This window comes from Phoenix dactylifera, chromosome 14, assembly GCF_009389715.1.
Source record: "Phoenix dactylifera cultivar Barhee BC4 chromosome 14, palm_55x_up_171113_PBpolish2nd_filt_p, whole genome shotgun sequence".
Classification (NCBI taxonomy): Eukaryota; Viridiplantae; Streptophyta; class Magnoliopsida; order Arecales; family Arecaceae; genus Phoenix; species Phoenix dactylifera.
The window spans coordinates 13124507-13135730 of NC_052405.1; positions in this window are offsets into that span (position 1 = coordinate 13124507).

The window sequence follows — 11224 nt, forward strand, 5'->3', positions numbered from 1 at the left end:
GCTTTTGTTTTCTTCCCAAATATTATACTTTGATACAGGACTATGGATATCTCACATATTCAAATGATAATTTAATTTTCAGGTGTTATTATCTGCATATATAATAGATATATTAACATATTTCTGACCAGCTCTAGATGAGATTGCCTGATAGCAGGCTCCTGAGATTCGAGGTTAAATATTCAGATCTCCAATGGAATCCAATGAATTCTCTACGATGATTTGTACATGTATGTATTTAATCTCATATCGGCTATACATCGAGTAGATATTAGATATTTGTATAGAGCCAAAAAATTCTAATAATATTTTCAGGTTAGCTTTTTTGAAATGAAATTCTAAATTGTGAGAAATAGTATCAGAGTAGACAGGCCCATGGCCTATGTGGAGTAGAGGATAATGCAGCACGAGTTTATAAGGATTGACTGCAGGCCAATCGTAGTGCTTATGATTAGATTTGTATGAATTTAAATTTTTAACCCGGCAAAGACGCTAGGGTTTAAACGAAAAGAATACGTGAAGATCCAGGTAGATATGTGTTTAATCCTATATCAGTTATACACTAAGTAGATCTTGGGTACTTGTACAGTACCAAGAAATCTAAATAACACCTTTCGAGTAGTTTTTTTGACATAAGATCTTAGGTTGTAACCCTTTCAAATACTATTACGGGACTTAGTGTCAAAATTCTATATGGTTTTTGATGTATTAAAGAAACAACTAAGCATAGTATAGCAAAAATTTAGGAAAATACTGAGATGCACAACCTCGGATAGTATATACCTAGCCATGCCATTGGTTTGCATCATGAAAAGTGGAGAAGATTGTCCTGATTTTGGGGAGGCCTAGCCCCCATCTTTGTGCTCTGTCAAGAAAGAGTACAAATGTAATGGTTGAAACAGTTCAATGAAATACTTTGAGAAAAGCTACAATAGAAGTATAATAGTTTTAAACTAAATTAAGGTTCGCCATAAACAAACATCAATAAACAATTAACGTCAGGATAACCTCCTAGTTTTAAAAGAACCAAGGTTCACCATAAACTAAAGATTCCAACCATTTTTTGGTGAGAAAAGATTCCAACCTTTTAAATATTAAACCCCTTCAGGGTAATCACTAGCAGCACATACTTAAAATCTATAAAAACAGAAATCAAACTGGGTAATGACATCATATCAACTAAAAGAAAACAAAATGAGATGTCTGATATTTCAAAAATATTGGAAATCGACCAAAAACTTGAATGCTATAATCTCAATGATCGTATTGTAATGAAAAATCATTAAAAAAAAAATATGATTTTGTCTGCCAGCCTTCCACTATTCTAAGCCCTGCCAATAGCCCTACGGATAATCAACAACATGAATATAATGGGATTATGGGATTTTCTCTTCTTTTGCTTCACTTTGTTTTCTTTCCTTGCTTCTTCTTTACAACATCATCAATAAGCATTATACCCATTTCTTTGTAAACTTCAGGTACAGCTATGAATAGCACTTAGAAAACAAATACAGCAGAAGGAACAGAGAATTCCACCTCATGACTGTAATCTAGTTTTCGAAACAATTAGCGGCCTTCTTTCTATTAATTGCTTACTTTTAGGGATAAAAGTGGATCCAATAATATCCATTTTCGTATCTGAATATATTTAGATATGAATAAAAATTTGAGCATCTGACTATTATCTTTATCTGTATCCATGTTCATCAAAGAAAAATATATATGGATATCTATAGGCAACTACTCGATTTAAATCTGAATATTCAATTCTATTTATAATTATATTTAATTTTATATAGTATTTATGAATTTTTAAAAGAAATATATGACCACATTAATATATTATTAACTTGATGTATCATTCACTTAGTAATATCTTTAATTTTATAGTCATAAAATTTAATTATCCGACTTATATCTATATTTATATCCATATTTATAATATCCGATTTGTATCTGTATCTATTTAAAATAATTATGGATATGAATTTTGCATCTAACTAATATCTGTATCCATATTATGGATATAGATATACTGATACCTGATCCAGTTTCAACTTACTTTAAACCTAACTCCCGGAATCCTAAGAAACCGTAAGAATTTTGCTTCTGTTTACAATTCCTCAGAAAATTTATCTCCTAACAAGGTAAAACTCAATGGTTGCAAAGAAAATCAAAAAAAAATATTTGCTAAGATCATGTTAAGCCTGCAAAAGAGGCTTCAATAATTTGCAGTGCTCTAACAGGGAAGAAGAGATTCCATCTGAGAAAATGACAACGAGAACGGGGTTATTTTCATCACTCCAAAGATTAGTCACAAACACACTCCTCTCTCTCCAACAGGATGTCAGCAACTACTTTTGAGAGCCCAAATTGTCACCATTATCTCATAAGTTACTCAGAACATAACAGCAGATAAAATTCATTAGGAAGGTCAAATTGAATCCACCATTCCTAAAAGACCTTGGAACTAAAAAACCAAAAAAGACCCGGCAACTTCCTGTTACTCTATCAGCGTGGTTTTTGTAATGTCCGGGCCCAGAACCTACTAGGCCCAATAAGAAATGGGCCCAGTTAAGGGTTGGGCCCAAATTCCACTGTGGGCAGTGCTGTATAAGGATTGAAATAAAAAATAATAAAAACGAAGGGATAAGACCGACAGGGAGGGGTGACCCTCACCCCTGCTGACAGCCGCTGCCGGCGCGCCGGAGACAAGGGGGGCGGCGGCCAGTCCCGAGGTATGGAGGAATGGAGAGGGAAGGGACCTCTCAGAGGGGGTCTCATCCTTAAACAGTCCTTTAAGCCTATGCCGGCAACCCCAAAATGACAGACCCCCTAAACACCGAACGAGAGAAAGAGAGAGAGCCCGGAAGCTCCAAGAGGAAGGAGGAACCCCTAAGTCGGCAGAGGTGTTGGAGAGGAGGCACCGCAGGTCATCCCCGGAAATGGTAAGCTCCTGTTACCAAAATAAAAATAGAGGAGGGACTCCATGGACCTCAGTTGCAGTCACTGCCGGCTCTCGGTAGGGGGCTGCAGTCGGCCGGAGTCCATTCCCCTTCTTCTTCTTCAGTGGGATAGGGGGTCTCAGTGAAGAAGAAGAAGGGAGGAAAGAAAAGAAAATGAAAGAAAGAAGAAAAAGGAGAGAGGGAAGAGGGGACTCACCCGTGTGTGGCCGCGGGCATCGGCCGCAGGCGCGGCCGTGGGCTCAGCCGCAGGCGCGGCTGTGGACGCCGCGAGCTCGGCGGTGGCACTGCCGACTGTGGCTCGGCCCTCCCAAACCCCCCTTCTTCCTTCACAGGGGAAAATGGAGAGAGGAAGAGAGAGGGTTTGGGAGTAAGAGAGAGAGAGAATATGGGGTGGTGCCGGAGGGGAAGGACCAAAGAAAAGAAAGAAAGAAAGAAAGAGAGAGGAGGAAGAGGCCGTAGATCCGGCCGGAGGAGAAGAAGAAGACCGGAGGACCGGCCGAAATGGCTAGGGCTTCCGATCGGAACCAAGGAGAGAGAGAGAAAGGAGAGGAGGAGGGGACTTGCCGTGTACGGCCGTGAGCGTCGCCGGTGCGGGCTCGGCCGGGGAAGCCGAGAGCTCGGCCGCGGGCTCGGCCGGGGAAGCCAAGAGCTCGGCCGCGGGCTCGGCCGGGGATGCCGCGGGGCTTGGCCGCGGACGCCGCCGGTCGTGGGCCGTCTCCCTCCGCTCGCCATCCTCCCCTCCGCTCGCCGTCCTGCCATCGTCGGAGAAGAGAGGAAGGGGGAGATCGGGAGAGAAGGAAGGAAAGAGAGGAGGAGGGGAGGAAGCTTCGGGAAGGAGAAGAAAAGAAAAAGGAGAAGAGAAGAGAAGAAAAGAAAAAGAAAAAAAAAAAAAGAAAAGAAAAGAAAAAGAAAAAGAAAAGAAAAGAAAGAAAAAGAGAAGAGAAAAGAAAAGAGTGGGTTAACGGGCCGGAATCGGGTTCGGGTCCGAAACCCGTTAAGCCCAATAATAAGAAATTGATTTAGCCAATTGAACCTGAACCCGAGCCTAATTAAATTGGGCTAAGTCTGGACGAGCCCAAACTGCAAATTGGGTCAAATCCGAACCGAATTAAGCCCAAATTGATTTGGGTCCGAACCCAATTAAATTGAGTTAGTTCCAGCAGACCCAATCTGGTTTTAAATCGAACCCCAAAGGCTTCAAATTGGACTTGGGCTAAATCCTTGGATGGGATCCAAGCAAGTAAATTCATAATATGATGAACTAAGAGATTTTATAATAAATAAATAGGGAATAATGTAATCCCTATTATGTTGTTTTAGGTGATTAAGGATTTGTCACCTGGACTTGAGCAATTTGGAAAGCGAATTGACGTAAGTAATCTATCTTAATCTTATCGTAGATCCTGTATTATGTTTTATAAGATGAACCAGTGTTTTTCATACAATTTGAATTGTATACATGATTTGTGAAGAAAGTAAGTAACCTGTCCTAATCCTGTTATGGATCATGTCATGTTATTAATGTTTTCCTAAGCATTTATTTTAAGTATATATGTTTCATGCATGATATGTTACAATGCATAAGTAACTTGCATGATCCCAGAAGCTATGGCTATGTATGTGACATGATGATACTGATATTTTAATCATGCATGTAAGTTTGTAAAGCCTTAGCTAGCCCAGAGGCACTATAATGGGCTCAAAGATGCTACTGAGAATGACTGAGCCGCCAGTGGCTGAATAGTAACTAAGCTGCCCCGCCAGTGGCTGAATAGTAACTGAGCTGCCCCGCCAGTGGCTGAATAGTAACTGAGCCTGCCCCGCCAGTGGCTGAATTGGAATTGGGCCTGCCCCGCCAGTGGCTGAATAGTAACTGAGCTTGCCCCGCCAGTGGCTGAATAGTAACTGAGCTGGCCCCGCCAGTGGCCGAGTCTGACTTCGCAGTAGCATCCAAGAGTAAAAGGACCACGGCATGCCGGGGGGCACGGTTTCATATGCATATTGTTGCTGGTGGTCCAAACCGAGAACGATTGGCACTGCGGTGTGAACGGGGTTCCGTCTGAGTTGTCTTGGTTGGTGTTGGTCGCGCTCCACCTTCCGCCAAGAAACCTGCAAACAAGCCTTTCACCACCACCAGGGTGGTGATGGCCCTCCGACGGTCAAGTCAGAGGAGATTGGAGGAGGAGGAGAGGTGATAATCGCAAGTAAGAGAGTGCTCTGGGAGATATTGCTCACCTCCCCCCTTTCTCCCCCCAGCCGCATATATACCTGGCTGGGGGGTCTCTCAGGGGGGGTTCGTTATCGTGGGGCACGATGGTGTGGCCACTGACATGGCCGTTACAGGGCGTCGTGGAGCAGCACCGGGTACGGCCACGTCAGGGCATAGTGGGGCTCCGCTTTGTACGGCTGATGCAGGAGATCGTGGAGCAGCATCGGATACAGCCGTTGCAGGGAGTAGTGGAGCAGGAGGCCGCGGCGTGCCTCTGGGGAATAGCCTGTCGTTATCAAGAGATCTCCGACTCGGGGTCGGAGCGCTGGATCAAGGGGCAGCCGACTCGGGGTCGGGCTGCGGAGCCGAGGACGTCCGACTCGGGGTCGGATTGCTGGATCAAAGGGCAGCCGTAGTCTTCCTGGGCGCGCGTGCCGGTCACGTGGGGCATGGCGGCTTATTTCCCCCGTAACAGTAGCCCCCCGCTTCCGAGCCTGGAACCAGAAGGGGAACAGGTGAAGGGAGTGATGTTTCGGGATTGCCGCCGTTCCTCGGAGAGGCGCGCGCGCTTCGAGCTCCCCGCCCTTTTTATGGCGTATGGCGGTTATTGCCGACCTGGCAGTCTGAGGATTTCGGCGGACATCCTTCCTTAATGGTGTCGATTCGCCTTTGGGGCGCGAGCGACCCTTCGGCAGCCAGGCGTCCTCTGGCGTCATCGAGGCGTCACTTGCCTTTCCGCCTATTTAATCGGGGGCCTCTCCCCGTCCGTCTTCTTCTTTACAGATATTTTCAAGTTTCCCCTTTGCGCAGCTGTTGCTGCCGTCGGACTGTTCACTTGTTTCTCCTTTGGCGCTCTCGGAGCCGTTCTCACCTCTTTTCCGGTGAGTTTTCCCCATTCTTCTACTTAGGGCTCTCCATACTTTCCCCTCTTATACTAGTGTACTCCAGTCGCTTCGGTCTTTCCCCCCTTCCTGTCCCCGTTCTGACCGTAGGTTTATTGGCCATTAGGAATGGGCGAAGTGAGAGCAGACCAAATTAAGTCGGAGCTGGTCGCCACAGACTTAGACAGACTCGTGGCTCGGTACCACCTTCCCGAGGCCTGCAACGCCACGCTCCCGGGGCCTGAGGAGAGGATGTCCCATCCTCCTCCAGGGAAGATCGCCATCAATGAGGGCATTCTCCAGGCCGGGTTCCGCTTTCCCCCTTCGGACTTGGTCATGCAGGTGCTACGGGGTTTAAGAGTGGCACCGACGCAACTGGTGCCGAACTCGTGGCGGGCCCTGACGGTCTTCCAGGTTCTCTGCCGTATGCACGAGATCCCCGCCACCCTGAATGTTTTTTGGGAGTTCTACAGCCTGAGCGGCCACCCCCAGGACAAAGGGTGGTGGTGCTTCGCAGCGCGGCGAGGATGCGGCCTTGTCAAGGAGGCTCCTACCTCCATTCACAAATGGAAGGAGCGCTTCTTTTTTGTTGATGTAGATCCCTCTTGGGAAATCAGGGCGACCTGGGAGACCCCGATGAAGTCTCCGATCGGCCTATCGAGACTGTCAAGGGAGGAGTCCGATGGCTTGGCTGCCTTGAAGGGGTTGGTTGCCGAGGGCCAGCTCCCCCCGGTGGCCCGCCTTATTTCCGAGGATACTTTGGTGAATGTCGGTCTGAGCTCGGTCCCCACCGACCGTGAGTCCGCCACCGATTCTTTCTTGACTTTTTCCCTTCTTTCGTCCCGTTCTTTCCTTTGGTTTCTCCGTCTCCGACTATCCCGTCCTTTTTGCAGAGATCGACGACGTCATGCGGTCGGTGAAGACAAAGGCTGTTGGTAGGGCGTCCCTGCTGGAAGCAGCCCAGAGGAGGAAACGAGCTCTTCCGAGCGGGGCCCCACCGGCGAAGAAGTCCCGTAAGGAGGTGCCTCCGACGCCGACCGACGAGTCCGGGCCCACCGATCAGGGAGACGTCGTGGGCACGGACCGGCAGCTGACGCTGTATCAGCCCTCCGGTGGTAAGATTGCCGCTACTCCGGAGGTATCATCCGAGCCTGCCCGAGACGGACGGGTCGGACGTGATCGATCCCCGACCCGGCCTTCGACTCGGTCGGCTCCTGATGACTCGAGGAGGGACGCGCCGAGGCCCCGACCGAGCGGGACCCTATCAATTCCTGGGGTGACCCCCGCCCCGAGCGCGGTCGGCCGGACTCTTCCCCAGGCGATGGATAGGGGTAAGGCTGCAGAACCACCGTCCGGCTCTGGGGAGAAATCGGGGTCTGCCTTCACTACCGATGGCGCCCGAAATCTCATCGAAACAGTGCTGCTGGAGAAGGACCGTCGGCGGGTCCGGGAGTTGGAGGTCTCTGACGTTGGGGCTGCCAGCTGTGTCTGTCTCATGTCGGTGAGTATTCTTCTGGCCGCTTTTCACCATTTATTGGCTCTGTTGTTCTCCGCCTGACTCCCTTATTTTTCCTATTTCTTAGCTCGCCCAGTACATGATCCGTCTGGAGGAGTGCTACAAGGAACAGGCGGGGCTTCTGGCGAAGGCCGAGGACCGGCTGAAAGCAGTGGAAAAGGGAGGCCAGGCTGTGGCAGGCAGGACGACCGGGGGCTTCGAGGCGAGGCTCCGGGAGGCCGAAGAGCGGGCACTCGGCTTTGCTGCCCTCGAGAAGCAACTGTTGGAGGCTCAGGAGCAGCTCAAGGTTGCCTCGGGTCTCGAGGGCGAGGTCAAGAAGACGGATGAGCGGGCCGAGAAGCAGTCCCGGAAGGCTGCCGACTACCGGGAGAGGTGGGAGAAGGCCCAGCGGTCAGCCGACAACGCCCGCAACCGAATCCGGTCTCTTGAAGCTAAGCTGGGCGAATTGGAGTCGGCCTTGGAGAAGTCCCGTGCGAGCGATCAGGAGCTTCATTCGCGCCTGACGGAGGCTGAGGCTGCTCGCATTGCTGCCGAAGCGAAGCACAAGGAGGCTCGGGCTGAGCTGCTGAGGGTCTCCACCGAGGCGGAAGGCCGGATTGTGGCGAAGGTCTTGGAGGCGAAAGCCCAGATTATGGAGCGGGCGGAGGCGGCGCTGGCCGAGAGGAGTGCGGAAATCGGGCGTCAGGCGGTAGAGGCTTATCGCCAGTCCGCCGAGTTCGCTCATGATATGTCGGAGGCAGTACAGACCTATCGTCAGTCTGACGAGTTTGTCCGTGACGCGTCGGACGCGGGGGCCGAAGCCTTTATCTTAGGCTTCGAGGAGGGCCTGGCAAGGGTGTCGGCTAAGTACCCCGAAGTTGACCTGAGCGAGATTTCCCTTCTCGACTCCTCTCCGGCGCCATTGCCTGCTGGTTCTCCTGCTGCTTCCCTACCTCCTGCGGACGAGCCCGACGTTCCCGACCCGGGAGTTCCTCCAAGCTGACCTCTTGTACCTTTCGTTGTCTTCTCCTTTTTTTTTGTATACCGGGGTTTTGCCAAATTGTATGGGCCTCGGCCCTGAAACAATAAAAATTAATGCAAGTTGAATGTTTCTTCATCTCGCCTTCGTCCTTCTTTTTCTTTTAACTCTCGGTAGCGTCTTGCTGACTCCTGGCTCCCGAAATTCTTCCGGCGCTAGGCCAGGCATCCGAGGGTTAGGCCTCAGGAAACTCTTCCGGCGCTAAGCCAGGCATCCGAGGGTTGGGCCTCGGGAAATTCTTCTGGCGCTAAGCCAGGCATCCGAGGGTTAGGCCTCGGGAAATTCTTCCGGCGCTAAGCCAGGCATCCGAGGGTTAGGCCTCAGGAAACTCTTCCGGCGCTAAGCCAGGCATCCGAGGGTTAGGCCTCAGGAAATTCTTCCGGCGCTAAGCCAGGCATCCGAGGGTTAGGCCTCAGGAAACTCTTCCGGCGCTAGGCCAGGCATCCGAGGGTTGGGCCTCAGGAAATTCTTCCGGCGCTAAGCCAGGCATCCGAGAGTTAGGCCTCGGAAAATTCTTCCGGCGCTAAGCCAGGCATCCGAGGGTTAGGCCTCAGAAAATTCTTCCGGCGCCAAGCCAGGCATCCGAGGGTTAGGCCTCAGGAAATTCCACTCGTTGGTCGACCAAGGCTGGCGCATGCCGAGGCAACTGGTCGGGGCTTCAGGCTAGTCTGCTCCCGGGATGGTCATCGGGTTAGCCTGGCATCCGAGGGCCGAGCCTCGGGACCTTCCACTCGTTGGTCGGCCAAGGCTGGCGCAAGCCGAGGCGACCGGTCGGGGCTTCCGGCTAGTCTGCTCCCGGGATGATCATCGGGCTAGCCAGGCATCCGAGGGCCGTCAAGCCTCAGGAAATTCCGCTCGTTGGTCGGCCAAGGCTGGCGCAAGCCGAGGCGACCGGTCGGGGCTTCAGGCTAGTCTGCTCCCGGGATGATCGTCGGGTTAGCCTGGCATCCGAGGGTTGTCAAGCCTCAGGAAATTCCGCTCGTTGGTCGGCCAAGGCTGGCGCAAGCCGAGGCGACCGGTCGGGGCTTCAAGCTAGTCTGCTCCCGGGATGATCGTCGGGTTAGCCTGGCATCCGAGGGTTGTCAAGCCTCAGGAAATTCCGCTCGTTGGTCGGCCAAGGCTGGCGCGAGCCGAGGCGACCGGTCGGGGCTTCAGGCTAGTCTGCTCCCGGGATGATCATCGGGTTAGCCTGGCATCCGAGGGTTGTCAAGCCTCAGGAAATTCCGCTCGTTGGTCGGCCAAGGCTGGCGCGAGCCGAGGCGACCGGTCGGGGCTTCAGGCTAGTCTGCTCCCGGGATGATCATCGGGTTAGCCTGGCATCCGAGGGCCGAGCCTCGGGACATTCCGCTCGTTGGTCGGCCAAGGCTGGCGCGAGCCGAGGCGACCGGTCGGGGCTTCAGGCTAGTCTGCTCCCGGGATGATCATCGGGTTAGCCTGGCATCCGAGGGCCGAGCCTCGGGACATTCCGCTCGTTGGTCGGCCAAGGCTGGCGCGAGCCGAGGCGACCGGTCGGGGCTTCAGGCTAGTCTGCTCCCGGGATGATCATCGGGCTAGCCTGGCATCCGAGGGCCGAGCCTCGGGACATTCCACTCGTTGGTCGGCCAAGGCTGGCGCAAGCCGAGGCGACCGGTCGGGGCTTCCGGCTAGTCTGCTCCCGGGATGATCATCGGGCTAGCCAGGCATCCGAGGGCCGAGCCTCGGGACATTCCACTCGTTGGTCGGCCAAGGCTGGCGCAAGCCGAGGCGACCGGTCGGGGCTTCCGGCTAGTCTGCTCCCGGGATGATCATCGGGCTAGCCAGGCATCCGAGGGCCGAGCCTCGGGACATTCCACTCGTTGGTCGGCCAAGGCTGGCGCAAGCCGAGGCGACCGGTCGGGGCTTCCGGCTAGTCTGCTCCCGGGATGATCATCGGGCTAGCCAGGCATCCGAGGGCCGAGCCTCGGAAAATTCCGCTCGCTGGTCGTGCGCTTGTCGCTCGCTGCCCGACGGGGTTTCTCCGTGGCCAGCCGCGATCATGTTTCTCCTTTTCTCTAAGCGTTGCCTGGGGGAACACGAGAAGGGCATTAAACGCTAATTAATGCGTTACCTGGGAAATCGGATCGCCAGCTGCTGCTTGCGAGGAGTGTTAGTTGAGCGGCCGCGATACGCGGGTTCTTCGAGGAGGATACGGCCTGGGCGCGAGCGGAGATATGTGGACCTAGGGGTACATGACACCCGGATTGTCCTGCGCAAAGAATGCGGTTTAAGGAGAATGACGCTTAGGAAATCGCGGGGAGATACGCCTCGGGAGCCGGAACGGCTCCGGTTTCAATGCGCCTGCATTTATTGGAGCCACCCGCATCGGAACGACCAAGGGGCCGCAGTTTGGCTATAAATACAGGTGCAGGTACGATGGAGTTTGCCAAGTCGGAGCTGTTCAGGTTGCCATGGATCGCGGACCTCCTCCTTGGCATATGACTGAGAGACTCCTGTTGAAGGAAAGGGGAGACGCTCCCCTTGCGACTTCAGCCAACTAGCCGTTTCATCTGGGATCAACAAGGAGGGTCTTCCCGGCGGAACTCCGCTCTAGGCGTTTCATCCGGGATCACATCTCCCCTCCTTGAAGTTCAGCCTCCCGATCGAGCTCTGCACCAG